This window comes from Engystomops pustulosus, chromosome 7 (assembly GCF_040894005.1).
Source record: "Engystomops pustulosus chromosome 7, aEngPut4.maternal, whole genome shotgun sequence".
In the NCBI taxonomy this organism is placed as follows: Eukaryota; Metazoa; Chordata; class Amphibia; order Anura; family Leptodactylidae; genus Engystomops; species Engystomops pustulosus.
Window position 1 is genome coordinate 107,804,115 of NC_092417.1, and position 25,106 is coordinate 107,829,220.

A 25,106-nucleotide genomic window follows, 5' to 3' on the forward strand; every position below is an offset into this window, starting at 1 on the left:
TATACAAGCATAGTTTTGTACATCAGAAATATAATGAAGCCTTGAGAGACACTAGTCTGCCAGGGTTTTTATGGCGAGATCCAACGCTGCATTATCTGATGCGTTTATAGAACACATAGCGCTCTAAAAGGATAACAGGGATCTGTAGATACCAAATTCCCTCTAATATTAAAGGGGTTGTCCGAGTTTAAAAAAAAAAAAAAAAATATGTGGCCGGGAGCGGGGTTACTAAAACAATAAAGCTGTACTTACCTTCCGGTGCCCTCCGGTATCCAGCGCTGCTGTCGCTCCGGTCCGGGGGCCATGTAAACAAACATGGCCGCCGGAGCAGCGCTGGACTCAGCTTCCGGCCGGCCGTGGCCGGGTACGCCTATCCGTCCCTATACACAGCATTGTGTATGGGGACCGGAAGGTTGTCGCATCCGGCCGGAAGCTGAGTCCAGCGCTGCTCCGGCAGCCATGTTTGTTTACATGGCCCCCGGACCGGAGCGACAGCAGCGCTGGATACGGGAGGGCACCGGGAGGTAAGTACAGCTTTATTGTTTTAGTAACCCCGCTCCCGGCCACATATATTATTTTTTTTAAACTCGGACAACCCCTTTAATAATTTCACAGGTTGCTGAAAGAGACAAAATAATAGCAGAATTAGTTAGGGGCCAGAGAGAGGCTTTCCTATAAGAGAAGTGAATCTTTCAAAAATATATCAAAATGAGGGGGCCTCGGAATAGTCGTAAAGGGGTTATTTCACTTAACCCTATCCTTTCACAAGTAGAATTTTATGTCTGCATTCTATTAATTGATGGGGATCCCTGCAATTGGATCCGCAGCAATCTGTAACTTACTTTTTGTCCTGTAGATGGGGTATGGGCCTCAGATGCAAAGGGTTTTTTGGCAACAAACATTTTTCTATATATTAGATGCTTTAGTTGTGAACTGAACAACTGCCCAAAAATTCCAGCTGCAGCTCTGACATACAGGAGAATGAGAACTTGGTGATTTCTTGCCATTCTTTTATTTTTTTAAGTGGTCTTCCAGATTCGGGTTCTTTGCAAACATACAGTACAAGGGTCTATTTGTTATTTTAAAAAAAGTTATGTTATTTCCAATCTACTCATATTTTAAAGATCTTTGCTTTCGGTCATTCAAACTTTAAAAGGAACCTGTTATCAGGAACAGGCACAGTAAATCTTATTCGCTGTTCTTCTGTGCTTTTGTTGAAAAGTGCATATTTGGTGCCTCAGTTTAAATCCACTTCCTCCTTGTGGTGAAAACCTTCACTGGATGCTTCCCACCTATACCCACCCTATCAACACTTGGTCCCACCCACTGCGGATGGGTGAAATGGTGAGAATATCTGCAGTTTCCCACTCACTGCTAAATACACCATGCAGGGAGAGGGACAGCATTCTGGTAAGGACAGGAAGAAGACTTCCTCTCTGCTCAGGACGAGATTTGAAAAGACACTGAGCTGTCAGTCAAAGGAACGAGACATGGTTCACTGCCAGCTTTGGAAGAAAACTTTACTCTTCTCTTCAGAAGTTGACTCATCTGTACACATTTGCATATCAGACAAATGTCTGTAATTAAGGTACACTGTCTCAGTAGCAGATAACTTTAGGTAATATTGGGAGGTATTCCTGGTTTGAGGCGTGAAATTCTGATCATGGTCAGTGTTGGGCTAGAGTTCCTAGGGCCCACCAGTAAAATATTTTCTTGTGGTTCATCACTGTACAACTACATTATCAGTACAGTACAAACATTATCTGATATCCATTCACAAACTCCAAAAAACATAAATGAACTAAAGTTTCTAGTCCTTGCTTTGGACTGTTATGGTTCTAGGGGTTTGCATTTAACATAGGCCCTCTAAGCTCTGTGATCCAGGAATACATGTCCATAAAGTAGCAGGCCTTAGACAGTAGAAAGATGATACAATGTGTTTGTAGCATGACCAAACAGGCCCAGGGAGTAATGATACTGATTGGCTAGACATTACATTTCTTTGTCTTAGACATCCAAATCATCTACAGTATCTAAAAATACACGGGAGAGTTTGCTAGATAACATTATTATCAGAAGGTTGAAATGTATGCTGAAAAACCATCTGTATGATTTACTGTGAGGATTCTGCCAACTCATTCAGGGCCTGAGGACCCACCTAGGTTAGGGGCCCACCACTGGATTCATTTGTCTGAGCCCGTTCATGGTCATTGAACAAACAGGAGGTAAACAAGCAAAGCTTTAATCCTTATATTGTCACCAAGAGACACTATCAGAACATTATAAAACTTTTCATTTCATACTAAATATAAATTGTTTTCTGAAACTGGAAAATTCTTGGAGCAAAGAGTTATTGTTTTTATTCCAAGTGGAAGTAAATCACATTTGTAGGTGCAGTATTTCGTTGGAAAGGATAAAGGGAGACAGTCAGTAAGAGCAACCAAGAGGTTGCCACTAAGCGGAATGAAAAGTATATAAAACTATATATAAATTCAGGATCTTGATCTCGCTGCCTGGTGTTAGTCTTCTTTGTTGCAATTCATACACTTGAAAACAGAGATAATGTAAATGTTAAGGTGAATAACTATTATCAGTAGAAAATGTTGCACATATCTACAGGTCTCCAGGAATAGCTGTAATAATAAGGGTCTCCTACAAGAGGCTGTGCATTATTCGATGAGTCAGGGATAGGATTGAATTCACTGCATACGGATACGATGAAAAAAGAATTAGTAGCCAAATGATACTATTCATCTTTTAGTCAGGGGGGCTGTGTTTGGTTTCCTGCAATGCTTGTTCTTCACCATTTGTCTACATGTAATGATAAGAACAATAAGGATGAAAATGTTGCTGTGGTTAGTCACTGGAAATGAATGATCATGGAGCAGGAGGCCTTGGTAGCAATGTCTCCCTCCAGGAAAGCATACCCGTAATCTGGAACATTTTGCATTATATCACACTGTAGCAAAAATTCAGCTGTGTACATTTGTTATTGAAAACAAAATGTACCATTTTATTATTATATCACAATATTGTACTCTGACCTGAGCGATGTTTACACTACCCTATGGTGTCGTACTGTTCTGATCTGTCAGGGGATATGAACAATGGACATTCAAGTTGCCCTGATTGATGGATACAAATTGCAGTCTCTCTGTCATAGGAAGCCAAGGGGATACAGTGGAACATATCCAGTGCAAAAACAAGAGATTGTGGCGGGGTTGTGTGTCTTAGGGGATATTACACTGGAAAGGCATTTTCTTTTAAACTCAGTAAAGGCCTCATGCGCACGAATGTCGGCTCACCCATCCCCTCTCTATAGAAAGCCGAGCGGCCTCCACTGCAGAATGGCAAGAAGTAGAACCTGTCACGTATTTTTCCCGGCGGCTGGGTCACGGTGCAGTGAGACACACTATAATCTGGTGCCATAGACGTCTAAGGGTCTGTGTTCTGACAGCCATAACAGTGGTGTGTATGAGGCCTAGAGGCTGCATCTGGTATTGCTGGTTAACCCTATTAAACTGCAATACCAAGCACTCCCCATTGACAAAAGGTGTGCTGTTTATGGAAAAGCAAACTCCTTTTCTATACTCCTTTTCTAAATTGCATCCCACAATTATGCTTTGATTTAAAAATATACTGGGGCTTATTTACTAAGGGTCCATGGACGGCACTATCGTCGGAATATCCGACGATTTCCGATGTGTCCCGCATTTAGAAGGAGTTTTTGGCGCACGTGATCGGATTTTGCGCATCAGCGCTGGCTTTTTTAATGCAACAGAAATTGGGGGTGTTGCCGTCGGACAACCCGACTGATTCAGACTGAGTGCCGGATTTAAAATACAAATTGTGTCACAAGACAATGCACTTACATACACCGGGAAGAAGAAGGTGAACTCCAGCAGACCTGAGCAGGGAAGCGACTGCCGGAGTTCACCTGTGCTCCACTGTCTGTATCTTTAGCTCTACAGATCCACAACCACAGGTAATCTAAAAGATTAGATTCTTATCTTAAGTATGACACCCGAAGCATGTTAGTAATGTAGAACCAAAGATAGTGGAATCTGAAGTGACACTCCACTCTGAGAGTGACATTACATGACAAAACTCTTGGGAATTATTGACTTAGCTTGCCTATATCCAGCCTCCTCTGGATACATATTTGTACTTGGTCTAATTTTATTTTGTATGGCATCCTTTGCACAATTCTCTATAGGTAGCTTTGGACGCTGTTACAATGAACAGAGCAGGTTTCCGTCCTGCACTTCATTCTGCTACCATATTAGAAGGGGGGAGAGAGAAGGGGAGGGTGAGCCACGTTTTGCTCATTGTAACAGCCTGTCAATCTGCAGTCCTGAGGGACTCTGGTAACACCTTCAGACCCCTTAAGGCTCATTAGCATAATTTTACGAGTTGATTTTTGAAGGATGGAGGCCATGGATAACAAATATAAGAAGATGACCACAGTCATGTTACCTGGATCTATAGTTGTCTTTGGTTTACCATGATGGACTTTGATGGCAGATTTACTTTAAAAATTCAAATACTGTATGTATGTATATTTGTATATATACATATATTTATAAAGCCTTTTCAAATTATTAAAATGAAAAGAAACAAAAAACTCAATATCAGTATGCCAGCTCCTAATTCCTTATAAATTCAGCCCTTTAAAAGATTTTAAGTAAATGAGCCCAATAAGAGGACCCCCTAAATAAAGGTCGAGCAAATTCAAGGCAAATGCAGGTATGAAAAGTTCATTATTTCCTTAATGAAGTGCCCTAATTGCACTTCTTCCAGAACAAAATCCAAAACACTCTCTTCAAAAGCCGATAGTTTAATAGCACTGCTGACCTCTCCCTCACAAGGAACTGACCCAGATGTAGTGTATCGCCAGCTCCGCTGATGAGCCTTTGAAAATATGAAACCTGTAAGCAAGGATGAAAAACACTAATAGAAGAGTATTTTACTTCTCTGAGATCAGAGGTGAAGCAAGAGATGAACATTTACGCTCGCTCCTGTGTATTATCACTTCAAAGGCAGACTGGTTATTTGCCTGGAAAATATTTGCTGGCAGGACATTACAATAAAAGCAGAAATCAGTACAAGTATTTATATAAGAGCCGTTATATAGAATTTACAGACACAGATCAGCAAATGGCTAAGCTTTATTTTAGACACCATTTTTACCTTAACTGACATGGGGCCGGGCTAAGCAAAAAAGGAATGGAGCTTGCTGAAAAGTGGTGGGGGCAAACATGTCACTATGTGGACTTGAATTTCGCCAAAATTATATGACAAATTGCTGTTGCACTGTAAGTCAACTAATATGTGGTGTGAATTTAGACAGGATTACTCATCCTTTATCAGCGGTTGTGATGGGAGTGGTGCGTTTTGACCCTGTCTAATCTAGAATGGTTACATATATATGAACAACTCATAATCTAGAATGGGGAGGAGAAGGATTAGAGTTAGAACATTGTAAAATATTGGAGATGACAGTATACTCTTAGGTCAGAGGACAGACAGGAAACTTATGGACGTGTACTACTTGTATGTTTCATATATGATCATGTGTTTTAATGTTTTTCATAAAAGAGCTGATATTGGCCAAATCTTAAGACTGGGGGAAGTTGCAGGTGGTCTACCATATATAAACTTGCAGGAGAAGCTTATGAAAAGGGGGGGCAGGGCAGTTACACATGGCCCATTACTGTATCCAAAGGGCTTGGTGAGGAGTCCTAAAATATCACCAGGTCACATTTGCTAAGGGGTTAGTAATGGCCCAGACTCCATGGTAAATTTTAGTTTTTCCAACATGAGACTACCCTTGTGTAATGCCACATGTGACAAACTTCCCACTCTTGAATTATGTCACGAGGTGCATTTGCACTTGAGAGCTTCAAATTTAACACATAAAGTCGCGCCCCCTTTTCCAAAATGGCATCCACCCCCTAGCACCCAGCACCAAATTTTGTCAAGTAAACCACTCATAAGATTCCCTGATATTACACACCACACACGCACAGCCCAGGGGGCGCACAACCGAACTATGTACCCCCTACCACTTGTGTGCCTACGGAATGCAACTGCATACGATACAGTCACACACTTATTCTGTACACTTATCACAGCTGCCACCACAGGTAATTATGGCTTACGAGGCGCCTACACTAGGATTGTACACATACATCCAGATACACATTCCTCTATGTGCCATACAGTTCACCTGGACACACACAGCTTGTAGCTAACTACTAGCACACAGACCAAATATAGCTAACAAAAATACAAAACTTTATTGATCAATCAAAATGTCATGAGGCACACACATTAAACAATATAAAAACACTTAAAAAGGTGCAAAGAGTACACACCTATATCCAGGGACATAGAAAGTTACACAGCGATGTCCTCATATACATCCCTCACTCCTGCCAAATACCAACTATGACCTTGCGTAATGTTTTGTTTTTTAAATACAATTTTTTTACTGGGGCACCATTTAGCACAGAGCACATTATATATGTGTCCCCTGCTGTTCTTATACAGATCACATATAAGAGTGATCTTATGGTAACAGCCATAATATAATATCAGTGTTATCAGTGATCTGTAGAAAGACATGGAGAAATGATGCAAATAACATCTTTTCTGCATGTCTACTGTGACGGGTCTGATAATATCGGTGCCTTGTCACAATATAGGATTGGTCTGCTGACAGCCCTGTGTGCAGATTAGAATCAGATTTGATTGTTCACAGTGCTATATGAGGGCTTGTTTTCCACAGGACAGATTGTACTTCCTAATGGCATCATATAATATTCTGTTTTATGATAGATTTGACATAAAACACAGCTGCGCCATTTCCTTACTGGGTTTGTTATAGCTTTCTTTCACTGTGCATTAGATGCAAAACAGGTGAGGATTTCAATGGAAACGCATCTGTGATCGAGCCATGCCCTTCCCCACTGTGTTTCAAAACACAATTTAGATGTTGAGAGTGTGAACACAACCTTACTCTCCAAGCAGCAAATTAACGGGGGTGACATCACTTTCTCTCGCCATGTGACCAGCCCCATTTACATAATAAAGAGAAGATTATTTTAGAATGATTGATGTGTGAATGGACTATATAAAGGCTGGATTGGAATACTTGTGAGCTGCTCCAACAGGTAGTGGTGACAGGACTACTGACCGATGACAGGTGCCCTTTAGACTTGAGTGCAGCAGTTTATTTCTGTTTAACTGACACAATCCTAAGAATAAAATATTCCCAGCACAAATTTAAAAATGTAGCCGTAGCAAACACCACTATGAAATGTTGACCATATTACTTAAAGAAAATCTACCACCAGGATCAAGGTGGAAACCAAGCACACTGATATACTGGTGTGTGAGTCTCTGGTAGAAACGGATCTTCTTTAAGCTTCGTATGCCCTGTTTTTTTACAGTGTTTTTTTTACAAAAGAAGACTGTTACAATTATGCAAATGAGCCCAAGGGGCTCTGGGCTCCATAGGTGTTAATGGAGCCTGGAGCCCCTCAGGCTCATTTGCTTCATTTTAAAACCTTTTTTCTTAAAAACAAGGGAATAGGAAGCGTGACTCCGAAATATATGGCGCCCCTAGAAATAATGCTGATGAAAGTATGCTGATCATAGATTCATTGACAAAAAATTGCAATCTATGGGTTCATTCACATGACCATCTGCGGGAACGGACATGCGGCCGCAAATTTATACGTCCCCATAGACGGCAATAGCACACATGTGTGGTACTGATCTGGGCCACACACCGCAAATAGATAGAGCATGCTCTATCTTTCTGTGAGTGTGCTGCTGTTTCCTATGGAGGGAGGAGGGGCCACCTCCTCCTCCTCTGCAGCACACGACGGTATGCCCGAATGGTGGCCATACCGCATGTGAATGCACCCTATTTTTCTATTCATGGGAAAGAGGAAAGATATGACCTAGGCACTAGGTACTAATTATGTTATTTTATAAGGCAGGGGTGATTTCGTCTCAACATTTAGCAGGGGGTAGGGTACATCATAATCCATTACTCATCACACCAGACCATCAGGATCCTAACACATAGAAAACCAAAATAGGAGTAAAAAAATGAAGACTGCACAAACAGGATTCAAATTAAGGACATCAAGAATGCCTGATGGCAGTTCTTGTCTTATAACCAGTGATAGAGAAATAGTTACTCTTAAAGAGAACCTGTCATGCAAAATAACCCCCCTAAAATAAATATATTTGCATAAACAGCCATTAGAGAGCATTGCATCTATCCCTTCATTGTCCCTCTACATGCCTGTAAACCTAAACAGTGAGGTCCTAAATGACCTGTGAGATGTCCAATGAAGCATTAGCATATTCAAGCTGTTCCCCTTATTCATGAGTGGGAGGCACAGCCACACCCCCAGTGCATGACTGACAGCCTGTATAATGATGTGAGGCTGTATAATGATGTGCTTCCTGGTGCTGGTGGCCACACCCCCTGCAGCTTGTGTGTGCATGTGTGTGTGTTTAGGAGAGATACAGCAGCTCCAGGCTGCAGCCATGTTACAGCAGAACATGTCAGATTCATGTGTAGCTGATGTCTGTGTCTCTCACCTGTATATTAGGAGGATGCAGCATGTCAGCAGATGCAGCACACACACTAGCCATGCTTTACTATACATTATACACAGACATGAGCAGGGGAGGAGAGGGGAGGGGGAACAGGTGTGACATCACTGCCTCTGACCATGTGACCCGCCTCATTTACATGATAAAAAATAGATGATTTTACAATGAATAATGTATGAATGGACTAGATAAAGGCTGGGATGGGATCCTTGTGAGCTGCTCCAACAAGTAATAGTGACAGGACAAGTGACACAGACCTGATGACAGGTGTCCTTTAAGTACACAACCTTCTCTTTATTTTAAATCTTTCTCTTGAGATCCTAAAGATTGTAACCATTCATATTATTTTTTTGATACTTTAGCACATTATTTTCATGGAGTATAAAATATAAGCTTATCAAAAACAGATTCTTCAACCAAATACTGATCAGTCACATCAGTCTCCGAGTGCCCCCAACAGGTCACATTTACAACTGATCATTAAACATTTCTGTTTTCTCTCTCAAGATAGTTTCACACAAGTCAGTTTGTTCTGTCAAAATCGCTGCGTTTGCTGCCAGATTAACCTGTCGGCATGCTGAGCAGCTGAACTGAACCGACATGTTGAGTTTTCATAAGCTGCTCAGTGCTTGGCAGACAAACTTGCTTGTATGAAACCAACATAGAGACTACTTAAGATACCTGCAGACAGACTTGGCAATAATCGTCCGTGAAAAACTTCCATTTTTTCACGGCTAAATTACATCAGTCTGACATCTGTTTTTCACAGATCCTCATGAACTATAGTTTATTAGTAATTCTTAAATAATGGTTTTGACAAGGACATATGCTACTTTTTAACAGATTGGTTGAATTGTCTGGTAAGGTTTGAGCAGAGGGCACCGATCCCTTGATAGGTACTTAATTTGGTGCATTATATGCAGATAATAAATCTGCCGCAGATTGGGCAGTTTTCTTTAGTGTGTGTATGGGATTTGTTGAATCAACTTCACTACTCTGCTAATGAACATTCATGTGCACTACACATACTGTGCATTCGGCCTAAAATTGCACAAAGTGGCCACTGGTCAGTAATGTGCCCAAATGGTAAATTCTCAGCCACTCTGTGTTGTAAATAATGAGGGGCACCTGATTGGGGGTACCTTCCAATGAAGTGTACTAATAGTAGTAAAAGCAGGTTGGCATGTGAGACAACAAGGCTCATTTACTAAGGGTCACGGTGCACACTTTAGTCGGACTCTGCACCTTTTTCAGTGATAAAACGGCTTGCACAGTTTAGGGGATGTGCCGTTGGACTCACCAGACTGATTCAAATTGAGCGCAGTATTTGTGTCGCAATCCTTATGTTTCAAATGCACCACAAAAAAGATGGTGAACTCAATGGGACCAGTGCGGGGAAGCAACAGATTCATGATTTCTGGCGCACAATCTTAGTGAATAGCCGCATGCTGCATTATACACGGACAATGCACTTTCAGTGACCTTTGGTGACCCTGTCAGTAAATGTGCCCTTATGTATTTAAAGGTTAAATTCCTGGTTAAATATATTGATAATAATATCCATAAGATAAGTCATCAATGTTAAATCAGTGGAGTCTGATTATCAGTTGGGTACTATTTCGATTGTTTCAAAGCAAACTTCATGCAAATACTAAGAATAATTTGAAAAATAGAATTTATTGTTCTCCCTTGCACATAAAAGAGCACTTCGAGCATAAATTTGCAATTTCTTAAAGGACACCTGTTATCAGGTCTCTCTAACTAGTTCTGTCACCACTACCGTTAGAGCAGCTCACACGGATTCCATCCCAGCCTTTATCTAGTCAATTCATACATTAATCATTCTAGAATTATATTTCCTTTATTATGTAAATTAGCCTGGGCACATAGAGAGAGAAAGTGATTACACCCCTGTTACCCCTTCCTCTACGCCCCCTGCTTATGTCTGTGTGCAATGTATAGTAAAGCATTACTAGTATTTGTGTGAGAGATAGACATCAACTACACAAGTAGTGTATAGGAGTAACAGCATGTCAGGCTGTTACAACTGCTACAGGATGCCGCCATGTGTATAGGAGTGTCTCATACACACACAAGCTGCAAGGAGCAAGGCCACCAGCACCACAAGGCACATAGAGCAGCCTGCACCAGGAGTGTCACATCATTATTCAGGCTGTCAGTCATGTATACTGGAGTATCTCATACACGCAAAGGCTGCAGGAGGCACCGGCACCAGGAAGCACATAGAGGAGCCAGCAACAGGAGTGACACATCATTATACAGGATGTCAGTCATGTGTATAGGAGTATCTCATACACACAAAGGGAGCCAGGGGCGCCAGCACCAGGAAAGCACATAGAGAATCCAGCAGCAGGAGTGTCAGATCATTATAAAGGCATGTCATGTCAGTCATGTGTATTGGAGTATTTATTAAACACAGGCTGCAGGGGGCGCGAGAACCAGGAAGCACAGAGAGGCAGCAAACACCAGGAGTGACACATCATTCTACAGGCTGTCAGTCATGTATATAGGAGTATCTCATACACAGGCTGCAGGGGGCGCCAGCACCAAGAAGCCCATAGGCAGCCTGCACTAGGAGTAACACATCATTATGCAGGCTGTCAGTCATGTGTATAGGAGCATCTCATACACACAGGCTGCAGGGGGCGCCATCACCAGGAAGCACATAGAGGAGACATTACACCATTATACCTCACATTATTATACAGGCTGTCAGTTATATGCTGGGGGTTTGATAATATGATAATGATTCACTGGACCCATCTCACATCATTTGCATACAGCTTTAGGACCTGATTGTTTAAGTTTACAGGCATGTAGAGGGACAATGTAGGGATAGGAGCAATGCTTTCTAATGGCAGTATAAGAAAATATATATAGTTTCGGGTGGTTAATTTGGCTTACAGGTTCTCTTTAACATTGATGTGCAGTGTCAAGAAAGAGGTTAATTCTGCAGCTGGCTCCATAGGAGGTGGATTATAGACCATCTAAGAACTCCACACTTCAGGAAATGTGGCTTAAATCCACCCTCATTGTCCAGCCACAGTTTTTACCGATGATTAATAACAATATGCCAGAGATTTCTTTCCCTAAAGAAAAGCTAATACATTTTGTTAGAGAGATGGAGAATGGAAAAAAACGAGAGAAAGAAGGACACAACGGCAGCTACTGCAATTTATGGATTTTCTGGCTTAAAAGCTTATATTTATATCTGTCGCTTTGGCACCTAACGACAAGTAAATCCCTTTCTTTGCAGCTCCGTTCGCTTCCACAAAGAGGTAAAAGCTTGGAGTCACACCAGTTCACAGTATGAGTTTATTACTTTGTATTTCATTCCTTGAAATAGTAACTCTTAGCCGGCGTTGTGCTGATCACAGAGGCTGAATACCCGACCCGAAAATGGTTCTATCACGCGTTTTGCATATTGATATGTATTATATGCAAATCACCTGTGGACTTAACCCCTTCACTTCTAAGCAATAAAAAAGGGAATAGAGATACAATCACAGCTATGAAAGTCGGCTGCAACATGATGTTAATAACTAGCATCACTGCTTTGACGAATTGTATCATGTACAAGTATTGGGCTATATTAAGAATATCCTTTGTTTGTCTTTATTATTAGGTCCTTACTTGAGGAATATATAAGGCGTCATTATTATAATAACACATGGCTTAGTACTTTAGATGACAATTTCAAAGCTTGAGATTTTATTGTGTATCATATTGCCCCCTTCTGGGTAGTTGGTGTAACTACAGCCACTTACTTTATTATGTGGAATTTGAAATTAAATAAAATGCTGTTATTGAGTGACTTCACCTATGAGCAGCTGAGCTCCTTATGAAAATCCTGCCTTCTCTAAACAATAGTTTCACTGGAACTTACAAGTAAAGATATTTTTCTTACTAAGGGAGCAGCTTCTACCCTGACACTGCACACAAACGTGTTCTGCCCATGGAGACAGACCTGTACATTGCAGTGGACGGTAGTTCTTGCACCATACAGAAATATGATGTAATAGGCCATGTCTGCTAGCTGAACAGCATTGGTGAAACTTTAACATTCGCAGTTCTGGTGCTGTTGTTCAGCTGGCAAACTATGACGCAAGGCAGTGATATAACTAGGAGAGGCTGGACAACCATGCACACACAGCATATACAAACACATACAGAAGACACTCACACATACAGCATACATACATACATACAGCATACACACATACACATCCAGCAGATGCACACACATACACACCATAAATGCAAATATAACATATACACACATATAACATATACACACATACATTCATACACACATGTATATACGCACTGTCGAGCAGTCTTCTTATCTAAAGGGAGTCACATGCCATAGAAATAATTTTATGGACCCCAGTAGCTGCTGTCCACACATGGAAAGTAGACAACAGAAATAAGAGACATTACTAGTGCTGACACCCTGCTAACCCCTGCACCCCTTTCCTAACATTTCTCATCTGAGCTACTTGCCCAGTTGTGTAGTAGTATTTGGATGATGTGCACACTGTTATATACTTATTATGCTGTACAATGTGTAGCACAATTATATATATATACAAATAATTTTGTACTTGCTCCATTCTTTAGTGTGGCATGTCGCTTGCAGCTGCTATGGCTGCTACCCCTGTAGTTACTCCTGTGATGCAAGGATTCACGTTCACTGCAGTGTGCTCTGTCCGTGGGATCTTACCAGCATACTTGTTTTTGTGCAGGGGGCATTAAAGAGTGAAGTGTAAGTTTTCATATCAGAATCATTTACGAGCTTATGGTTTGGTGTTAGCCCTGTATCCAGCCAAGTTTGGAGCCATAGATTTTGTCAGGAATTGAAGTGAATGGAGAAAAGCTGCAATATCTTATACAAATAGTGGACTGTTTCTAGATATAAACAGGAAAACACACAGGTTGAGTGTATCTTTTGTTGTCCCAAGCTAGGCCCCTTTAACAGCATTTTCTGTAGAGTTGCTCTGCATGATGATATTGAAATGAGTCCTGTGAATTATAAAATTTAGAAAATCTTAAATCCCGCGCTCAGTCCGAATCATTCGAATCATCCGACGCCACACCCCTCGACCTGTGTTGCATAAGAGCCATCACAGCTACGCCACATTCGCATCGCGTGCTACACAATCCCAGCACAAACCCCTGTTAACCCCTTCCCAACGCGCACCGTACTAGTACAGCGCGCAGGGTCCCGTTGCATGGAGAGGGGTTGCAGGCTGAGCCCTCTCCATAGCCAGTAAGCCTTTGCTGCATATTGCAATGCTGCCGGCAGCTTGAAAAAGATGGCGGTGCATGGGCGCCATCTTGCTGCAGGTCGTCACTCCCCGTGACGTCATCGGGGAGCGGTGATCCATTGCCATGACGTTGTCTTCCGAAGACCCGAGGCTGTCTCGTTTTAACCCATTCATTACAATGTGCTAATTGCATATTGTAATGAATGAGGAGGAAAATCCCCATATACTGCCAAAAATCATAAACACATTAGGTATCGCCGTGTCTGAAAATGCCCAATCTATCAAAATATAATAACGGTTTTTCACTGCGTTTAACCCCATAATGGAAAATAGCCCCCAAAGTCGAAAATGGCACTTTTTTGCCATTTTAAAAAAATATTAAAAAATCAATAAAAAGTGATCAAAAGGTCAAACAGTCCTAAAAATGAGAGCAATGCAAACGCCTTCAAAAGTTGCAAAAAAACGACACAACCCACAGCTCTGTACACCAAAGTAAGAAAAAGTTATTAGCGCCAGAAGATGGAAAAATTTAAAAAAAAAATTGTACAGGAGGTTTGAATTTTTGTAAATGTATGAAAACATTATAAAACCTATACAAATTTGGTATCCCCGTGATCGTACCGACTCAAAGAATAAAGTAGACATGTCATTTGAGGTGCATATGGAAAGCTGTAAAACGGGGCAAATACGTTTTTTCAGCATATTCACTGCATTTGGAATTTTTTTCCTGCTTCCCAGTACATGGCATGGGATATAAAATACTGTCACTATGAAGTGCAATTTGTTACACAGAAAACAAGCCATCACACAGCTCTTTATGTGGAAACATAAAAAAGTTATAGATTTTTGAATGTGGTGAGTGAAAAATGGAAGTGAAAAAACTAAAAAGGGGTTTAAATAGCTTCCAAAACTGCGCAAATCCAAAAACCGGCAAACAGTCCATCGAAAGTGAGCAGCGCAACCCTTAGTAAATAAGCCCCATTGTGAACGATACATGTTCATGGCTGCATGTACGTCCCCATGAACGGCCGCGTGAAACAGACATGAATTCAAATTGTGCTAACACTTCCCCAATCCAAAAGTGAACCAAATAATTGTAAAGAAAAGCACATGATAAAGACTGGGAATTATTGAAGAATAATGCAAAATCCAGTAATGCAGTAAAATTCTATGCACATGGGCTCTACGGTCTACTGCTCTGCCAGACTTCCAGTGCCACAAGAGACATTAGCAGAAACCTACTTATACATTCACTGGATGGAACATTGAACCCCCTCACAGTCACCAGAGCTGGTCTCTCCCAATGATTTGTGTAATGTGGTGTAAGGAAACACCCATGAATGTAGCGCATCAGACTATGGGTGCGATACCTGAGCAGTGGAGGACTAAACAGCAATGTAATAGTATTTTACTGGCATCTTAAAGAGTATTTTAATATTTGTTTTTACTGGACACCCCCTTTAGGTCCTTGGTTTTCTGTATTTTGCAAAAGAATAAGTCATTTATAGATGAAGTCAATGGGCCACATATATTAAAGCTTTTTCACCAGTTTTCTGTCTGACTGCACTGAAAAGAAGGTACAAAATGTTCGCATGTGTATTCATAAAGTGGCTGCACTGTGTCCCTCGTGCCACAAAATTCTGCCCCTAAAGGGATGTTCCGTTGGCAATACGGACCGTACTGAGACGGAATTGTGTTGCATGCTCTATTTAAAGGTGCACCTAGAAAAATGTTGGTACACACACGCAGTGCAAGATGCGCCAGATTAACCCCTTAACGCTCTGCGCCGTAGCTCTACGGCGCAGAGGTATAGGGAATGTATGAAGTGGGCTCACGGGCTGAGTGCTCTTCATACAGAGGTGGGGGTTGTTGCATATTGCAGCAAACCCCCACCGCTAATAACCGCCGTCGGGTTGCCATTACGCGATCGGTTGCCATGATAGCCTCGGGTCTTTGTTTGACCCGAGGCTATCTGGCATCTGCAGATTCGTTACAATGAGCCAGTGGCTCATTGTAATGAATGAGCTGCAAAAATGCCATATATTGCAATACAGAAGTATTGCAGTATATGGTAGGAGCGATCTGACCATCTAGGGTTAATGTACCCTAGATGGTCTAAGAAATAGTGGGAAAAATTCAAATCACCCCCCTTTCGCTAGAACTGATATAAAACATAATAAACAGTAAAAATCACAGACACATCAGGTATCACCGCGTCCCAAAATGCCCGATTTATCAAAATATAAAAACGGTTACGGCCGGCGGTGACCTCCGAGACGGGAAATGGCGCCCAAATGTCCGAAATGCGACTTTTGCACCTTTTTACATCACATAAAAAATGGAATAAAAAATGATCAAAATGTCGCACAGACCTAAAAATGGTAGCAATGTAAAGGTCGGCTCATTTCACAAAAAATGACACCTCACACAGCTCCGTGCGCCAAAGTATGAAAAAGTTATTAGCTTCAGAAGATGGCAAAAAATGTGTTTTCTTTTTTGTACACATTCGTTTAATTTTTGAAAATGTATTAAAACACAATAAAACCTATATAAATTTGGTATCACCGCGATCGCACCGAACCAAAGAATAAAGCTGAGGTGTTATTTGGAGCGCACAGTCAAAGTCGTAAAAACTGATTCCACAAGAACGTGCGTTTTTTTTTTTCAATTTTTCCACATTTGGAATTTTTTTTCAGCTTCGCAGTACATGGCATGTTAAAATAAATAACATTACGGGAAAGTAAAATTTGTTACGCACAAAATAAGTCCTCACACAGGTCTGTACACGTAAAAATGAAAAAGTTATGGATTTTTGAAGGTGGAGAGCGAGGAATGAGCGAAAAAACCCTGCGTCCTTAAGGGGTTAAAGAAGACTGTGCGCCAGTATTCAATAACCTGGCGCAGTCTGTACATTAGAGAGGAAAATTGCAAATAGGGGACCATTTACTTACCTGGTCCGAGGAGTTCACCGAACTTCTATCTGACGATAATGCACTGTGCCGTGATTCACTAAGACCGTGCGCCCGATATCCTACATGTGCCGCTTCCCCACTCAGGTCCAACAGAGTTTACCTTCTTCTTCTTGGGGTATGTAAGAGCTTGGTCTTGTGACATAATTTGAAACTTAAATCCTGCGCTCAGTCCGAATCAGTCGGATTATCCAACGGCCCACCCCCCGATTTCTGTCGCATGGAAGCCAGTGCAGCTTTGTCAAAAATCTATCACGTGCAACACAATCCCACTGCAGACCCCCTGGTAAATACCTGTCAAAGCTGCGCAAATCCCGGAAACGGCAAACAGTCCAATGAAAGTGCGATCTTCAACCCTTAGTAAATAAGCCCCATAGTGCACCGAAATTATTAGAGAAGCTGCAAACGTTACAGGGATTTGAAATACCCAATAACTGGTCAAATGATTATTTGCATTTGTACCTAGAGGTCTTAAAATATGAGCAGATGGCTGGTTCATTGTACAATATTCCTTGTATGCCTCAATCTGCTGGTGTTCAGACTTACAAACCATCAAGAGCTAATATGAATAGCGTATGTTATTAGTACCTATATTAAGTGCAGCTGTTGTTCCTTAATACAATATTGCCCACTCCTTAATGTGGTCTTACTGGCGCAGATGCCCAGAAAAAGAATATTGAAATATTACCAAGTTATTACAACAGAAGACGTCTTCCAGAAATGAGGAAAGTAATATAAAAAGTAAATAGAGCAATGCTGACATCTTGTGGTTAAATAAAGGAAGCACATTTGTATAATCCATAGGTGTAAAAACTATACCATATGAAGCTTTAACTGTAAAGGAAATCTACCATTTGATTTGATGCAATATAAAAAAAACATACTTTGAGAATGCTGTAGCTACACTAATGCAGGTACATATCTTATTTAATCTCTGAGATGAGTGGTTTTGTTAAAGAAAGAATTATAAAATTATGATAATGAAGCGCTGTCGCTCCTTTGCCTGGCTTGGTGCTTTTCCTCTCACATTAGTGATGCACTGCACCCGAGAATGATGGAAAGTGTTTTCCCTAAGAAGCAGAAGCATCCCTCAGCTACTGTATATGAGTGATCCAGCTCAGGTTTATTAGTCCTGTCTGGACTGTTCAGAAAGCTCTGTCTAACGGGGCTTATCTACTATGGGTCTGCAGTTGCACTTTCGTTGTATTTCCTAACGTTTTTGGGATTTGCGCCACTGGGACAGATATTAAACTAGGGATTGTGTCACAAGCGATCGGATTTTAGCGCAGCTGTGCTGGCTTTCATGCGACAGAAATCGAGGGCCATATCATCAGACGATCCGACTGCTTCAGAGTTTATCAATGGCTGACTGAAGAAATTCAGCTTTCCCAAGATCCTGAATGTTATAATTGTTTTTTCAGCAAAACCACTCAGCTCAGGGATTCAACAAGATATGATTCTGCATTAGTGTAGCTACAGCATTCTCAAGGTATGTTTGCTTCATAATACATGAATTCAAGTGGTAGATTTCCTTTAAATATCTCCACATTAATTTCTGTCTTTCCGGCAAAAATAAATGTATCCGTTCATATCACTCTGCTCCATGCATTTATCATGTTATAACAATTTTACAGCCAGGCTACCTCACACTGCACCAGGGCCGGGACGAGGGGTGGCAGTGGTAGGCAATTGCCTAGGGCGCTACCTCTACTATGTCTTAGATTGGGAGCACCTTTGAGTTAAAAATAATAATACCTACCCCCTCCCACCTTAGTGACGCCCTCCTTCCTACAGGTCCAGCAGCCCCACTTGTTGAGGCAATCCCAGAATCATGGTTCTTAGTGCTCCCAACTCCATCTCCGCCCTCTGAGCAGTAAGCTATATGCAGTCTTTTAGCATGTGTCAGCAGAGCAGAAGATCAGCAGAGGAAGGAAGGGGGGATGGGCTGGGTCAAAGTTGTTGGAGGGGGGTGCTGGGCAATTGTCCATGGACCCCATGTCCATAGAACCGCCTGCCATTGGCACACTGCCCCTACAAGAATTAGACATGGGGCAGTTATAGAAAAATATTCAGGCAGATTTCACTGTTGCAGGTCCCTGTGCAGCTTCAATGCTGTACAATTCTCATTGCCCCTTTAATAGCCAATCTCCTCTTCACATGGAAATTATAGTGAGCCAATGCTGGTTGAGCAAGCAGAGGCTCTTTCCACAGATTCCTCTATAAAGGCTACAATAAGTCAATTATCCATACACTGAGTGGGCATAATCATGGGATATTTATATACGGAGCAGGCACATGCAGGGGCTATCTATATACTGAGTGGGCATTTGTAGGGCTAACTATACACTGAGTGGGCATGTGCAGGGACTATCCATATACTGAGTGGGCATGTGCAGGGGATATTTATATACTGAGCGGGCACATAGTCTATTTTTAATAATAGGAAGAAGGTGAATGAGAGAAAGTCTCCTTCCTGTAGTTGTGATCACAAAAGAGTGATGTTGTTGCTCTCTTACAGGACTGTGAAACCCAAAGAGGGAAAAACAAGACAGACTTTACCTCCTGCAGTTACCAGATGGACACAGCAAAGGAGACAGCTGTCCATCAACCTAAGCCATAAACCAGGCGCCAGGTATCCACCATCTTGATGTGAAGTAAAACTATACATAAACATTGTATGGCATTATTTGACATTATTAAAACAGTATGTATACCACAACTTTTATGGAGCTGAGGGGCATTTTTTTTCTCCTCAAGCCTCACCTCCTCCTCCTCCCCTAATATTTTGGTCCTCGCATATTGCTACCAGCTGCCCTATAATGTGTCCACCAGCTCTTCCTGAAATTGTGCCCCCATCTATTCCACCCATTGTGAACCCCTCATATTGTGCCCCCAACTTCCCCTCATTTTCTGCCTCCAACTTCCCCTCATATTTTGCCCACCAGCCTCCTCTCATATTGTGCCCTCTCATATCATGTCCCCGAGCTCTCCAACATATTGTGCCCCCTCTCAACTGCATGTCATATTATGCTTCCCTCAGCTCACCCACATAATGCCCCCCAGCTGCCCCTCATGTTGTGCCTCCCTCAGCTCCCCCTTGTTGCTGCTGTGTACAGCTCTGAAGCCAGCAGTTGGGATGAAATCATATCATCTCACCTGCCAGCCTCTACACACAGCAGTAAAATCTGGTGGTGGCCCCAATTGAATGCAGTCCAGACAGGGAACAGCAATATACCACCCACAGCAATCACTACATACAGCCCCCCCCCCCAGCAATAAATATATACAGCCCCCAGCAATAAATATATAAAGCCCCACCATGGGTTCTCCATGCAGTGTCTCAAAGCCATGCCCACATTGGTTGTGAAGAGACACTATTTTAATCATTTTAAAATATATAATATTTATGCAAAAAGGGAGAAGCGTGAAAATGGTCAGATAAGTGCTGTTTCTTTAAATTTTTTCTGCTATTCTGTGATATTTATAAAAAAAATTATTTACCACTGGGAAACCAATGTAACTATATTACAAGTGAAATATGCCTCAGGGCCTTTAGTTTGGGCCATAATCTATATCATAACTGTACCTATGTGCATTGCAAACAACTTGCAGCTCATGTGCAATTTTAGAAAATAAAATTTTAGCAATTAAACTTACATCATAGTGTTTTTAGATTTTTAGAAATTAAACTTACATCATAGCGTTTTCATCATAGGCAACAGCACAGGATGCATTTTTACTTATTGTCATAAAAACCATAAAAATACCTTTATAATACATTTCTTTCGTCATTTATCACTAGTCTAACTGTAATATATTTTCTTTTTCAGAGCCACTCTCAATTTTTCCTTTTAATCCAAGAATCTGGAAGGAACGAAGGTGGGACCTGCACTCTCTAATTTCTTTTGATACAATTGCAAGGAAAAAAAAGATCTTATCTTACTGAGAGGAGAATTTTGCAGTTGTACAAATAGGAGGAAACAGAGCATGAAACTAAACAAAATAAAGTTGTGTTTACTAATGTAGTTTTGCAATATCCACTGCTCAAAAAATCATTTCAATGCCCCATAAAACTGGACTCTCACGGGGCCCTCATCAGCATATTCCCCCAGGCTAATGGACTTCAAAAAAAATCTAGGCAAGGGCCATTAATTGTGTGTGAATTATTGAGCAGTGGCTATTGTGAAGCATTGCAGCATTACGGGGCTCTGATAAAGCAATTATTTTAACAGGGAACTTTTTTTAATTAGAGTATGGCAGAAAGGAGGGAAGAGAAAACAAGCTCTACAGAATGCTAAGACAATATTCTATTAGGTAGTAAATTGTAGTAAAAAATAATGAAAATAGCTGATACCTTGCATTTTTGGTTATTTTCTCAATTAATAGAACTTTTAAAGAGAAGATTAATACAGCTTCTAAAGTAATTCAAAGAAAGGAGGTCAGTGGCACTTCTGATAAAAATTCAAAGAGACTTTATTTTTCTTCCATTAAAAATGTATAAACGGTATGTCATGTAGGTAAGCCACCTACGTGTTTCAGCTTGCACTCAAGCCTTACTCATGGTGAATATAAACACAAACACCTGAATCATTGAGTGCGTCGTATCCGGTTGAAACGGAAAAAGCTATGCAAAGAGTGGACAACAGTATAGATCAGTGGTGGCGAACCTATGGCACGGGTGCCAGATGTGGCACTCAGGGTCCTCTCTGTGGACAAACAGGATTAAATCCACCAAATCTTCCTGCAGTCCCAAGAAACTTAAAAGATGCTGCTCTCAGCACTATTTTAAAGTGACACTTCATTGGCTGTTTGGAACTGCAGGAAAAGTGAGAAGGTGTTGACAGAACTGCATTGTCTTGGAGGTCCTCTTGCTGGACCCACCATTCTTCCTGGAGAGAAGCTACAATGATGGTCTGAATTTGTCCTCCTTCTTTCAACTGTATTGGTTGCCTCAGGGGGGGCCAATACAATTGAATGATGTTGAAGAACAGGTAGCAACAAGTTACTACTTAAAATGCCATGCTGGCACTTCATGGTAAATAAGTGGATTTTGGTTGTAGTTTGGGCACTCGGTCTGCAAAAGGTTCGCCATCACTGGTATAGATTGAAACATAAGACATTCAGTAGAAAAAGCGCAACAATGTGAATTGTAAATTCTCATGACATAACTAAAATGCTACATATAATTGGCATGTGCTAGTTAGAGATTAGCGAACATACTCATCCGAGCTTGATGCTTGTTCGAGCTGCTCGTTGCTCGGACGAGTATTTCGCCAGCTCGAGAAAATGGCATCTCCCGCCGTTTTGCTTTTTGGCGGACAGAAACAGAGCCAATCACAAGCCAGGAGACTCTGCACTCCACCCAGCATGACGTGGTACCCTTACACGTCGATAGCAGTGGTTGGCTGGCCAGATCAGGTGACCCTGGGATAGACTAGCCGCTGCCCGCGCTGCTCGGATCATTCTGTGTCTGGATGCCGCTAGGGAGAGAGCTGCTGCTGGTCAGGGAAAGCGTTAGGGTGTTCTATTAGAATAGTGTTAGGCAGGAGTGATTCTACAAGAACCCAACAGTCCTTCTTAGGGCTACAATAACGTTTTATTTTCCTTTTTTTTGGTTTGCTTGTGGCTGGGCTTGCTGCTATTAGTAGTGCAGCTAGTACCATATTGTGAGGAATTTGCTGGGAGACTTGTGTTTAGCTCTTAGTGACACACATATCCACCTCAAACACCGAAGTGGGACAATTTATTAGGGGTTTGATTTGAAATAGGCACAGTCTTCTGATTTATTTTTTTTTACGTTTATTTCTTTTTATAACTTAAAGTTATCTGGCAAAGCAGTGTGCTTTGAGTGTAGGCTAGAAAATAGCCATAGGAGAACCCCAACAGCTTACTTAAGCCTACATTAGCGTTATATTTTCCTTTTTTTTGTTTGCTTGTGGCTGGGCTTGCTGGCATTACTAGTGCAGCTAGTACCATATTGTGAGGAATTTGCTGGGAGACTTGCGACCGTTGTGTGTAGCTCTTAGTGACACACATATCCACCTCAAACACCGAAGTGGGACAATTTATTAGGGATTTGATTTGAATTAGGCACAGTCTGCTGATTTATTTATTTTTTACGTTTATTTCTCTTATAACTCAAAGTCAGCTGGCACAGCACAAAATCCAGTTGTGTGCTGTCAGTGTAGGTTAGAAACTAGCCATAGCAATAGGATAACATCGTTTTGTTTAAAAAAAAAACACAAAAACCACAAAAAAAATAATTTGAAGTTTACACTTTAATTTGGAAAATGTTTAACCCGAGGGCTAGGGGTAGAGGACGAGGGCGTGGACGTGGGCGTCCAACTACTGCAGGGGTCAGAGGCCCTGGGCGGGGTGAGACACCACCTGCTGATGAGGGAGCAGGGGAACGCCGCAGAGCTACACTCCCTAGGTTCATCATGTCTCAAGTTACTGGGACTCGTGGTAGAGCACTGTTGAGGCCAGAACAGTGCGAACAGGTGATGTTGTGGATTGCGGACAATGCTTCTAGCCATTTGTCCACCAGTCAGTCTCCCACGCAGTCCACCCATGTCACCGAAATCAGCACTCCTCCAGCTCCTCCACCTCAGCCTCCTTCCCCCCAGTCTGCCCCCTCCCAGCAAAATTTGGCATTTGAACCGGCATACTCTGAGGAACTGTTTTCTGGACCCTTCCCACAGTCACAAACCACTTGTCCGGTTGCTGCTGAGCAATTTTCCGATGCCCTGGTTTTCCACCGGTCGCAGTCTGTGGGTGATGATGACATTATTGACGTAGTGGAAGAAGTGTGTAAAGAGGTGTCGGACGATGAGGAGAAACGGTTGTCAGACAGTGGTGAAGTTGTTGTCAGGGCAGGAAGTCCGAGGGGGGAGCAGACTGAGGGATCGGAGGATGATGAGGTGACAGACCCAAGCTGGGTTGATAGGCCAGGTGAACACTTTGCTTCTGAGACGGAGGCGAGTCCTATAGCAGAACAGGTTGGAAGAGGCAGTGGTGGGGCCAGACGGAGAGGCAGGTCCAGAGCTGGTGCATCAGCGCCAAATGTTGCCCGTAGTCAAGCTCCCGTGGCGAGAGCTAGATTTTCAGAAGTCTGGAGGTTCTTTAAAGAAACACTGGATGACCGACGGACTGTGGTGTACAACCTTTGCCAAACCAGGATCAGCAGGGGTTCCACCACTACTAGCTTAACTACCACCAGTATGCGCAGGCATATGAATGCTAAACACCCCACTCAATGGCACCAAGCCCGTTCACCTCCGGCCGGGCACACCACTGCTCCTTCCCCTGTGTCATCTGCTAGTCAGCCCCCTGCCCAGGACCACGGCCCAAACACCTCCCGTGCGAAAACCCCATCTTCGCCTCCACGATCCTCCAAAGCATCCACCAGCGTTCAGCTCTCCATACCCCAGACGCTGGAGCGCAAAAGGAAGTATAGCGCAACCCACCCACAAGCCCAAGCACTCAACGTCCACATCTCCAAGTTGCTTAGCCTGGAGATGCTGCCCTATAGGCTGGTAGAGACCGAGGCCTTTCGAAACCTCATGGCGGCGGCCGCCCCTCGGTATTCGGTCCCCAGCCGCCACTACTTTTCCCGATGTGCCGTCCCAGCCCTGCACAAGCACGTGTCAGAGAACATCATCCGTGCCCTGACCAACGCCGTTTCTGACAAAGTCCACCTGACCACGGACACGTGGACGAGTGCTGCCAGGCAGGGCCACTATATATTGCTGACGGCACATTGGGTTAACTTGGTGGAGGCTGGGTCCGAGTCTGACCCTGGGGCTGCTCATATACTGCCGACGCCGAGGATTGCGGGGCCTACCTCGGTCCAGGTCTCAAAGGCCTACTATGCCTCCTCCACCTCCCACCCTTCCTCCACCTCCTCCTCCGAATTACCATCCGTGGGCATGGCGCCATCAGTCGGTAGCTCTAGGCACAGCAGCAGTGCCGTCGACAGCAGGCGGTGCTCAAACTGCTGAGCCTAGGCGATAAAAGGCACACCACCCAAGAGCTATTACAGGGCATCACGGCGCAGACTGATCTGTGGCTGGCACCGCTGAACCTGAAGCCAGGCATGGTTGTGTGTGACAACGGCCGTAACCTGGTGGCGGCTCTGCAACTCGGCAAAATGACACATGTGCCATGCCTGGCCCATGTGTTAAATCTCATAGTTCAGTGTTACCTCAAGACA

At 42.5% G+C, this 25,106-nt stretch overlaps 2 long non-coding RNA genes across 2 annotated transcripts in view; both read left to right on the forward strand.

Annotated features, from left to right (window-relative positions):
* The window catches only part of LOC140068923 (uncharacterized), a 31,388-nt gene extending 17,971 nt beyond the window's left edge, over positions 1 to 13,417 (forward strand). The window contains exon 3 of the long non-coding RNA XR_011848631.1: positions 13,279 to 13,417. This is a non-coding gene — a long non-coding RNA (uncharacterized lncRNA). The remainder of the gene's footprint in view (positions 1 to 13,278) is intronic.
* A 6,031-nt stretch (positions 13,418 to 19,448) lies between these two features.
* On the forward strand, positions 19,449 to 21,361 carry LOC140068924 (uncharacterized). Its single transcript, XR_011848632.1, has 3 exons — positions 19,449 to 19,526; positions 20,725 to 20,773; positions 21,281 to 21,361. It is a non-coding gene; the product is annotated as an uncharacterized lncRNA (long non-coding RNA).
* The last annotated feature ends 3,745 nt before the right edge of the window (positions 21,362 to 25,106 follow it).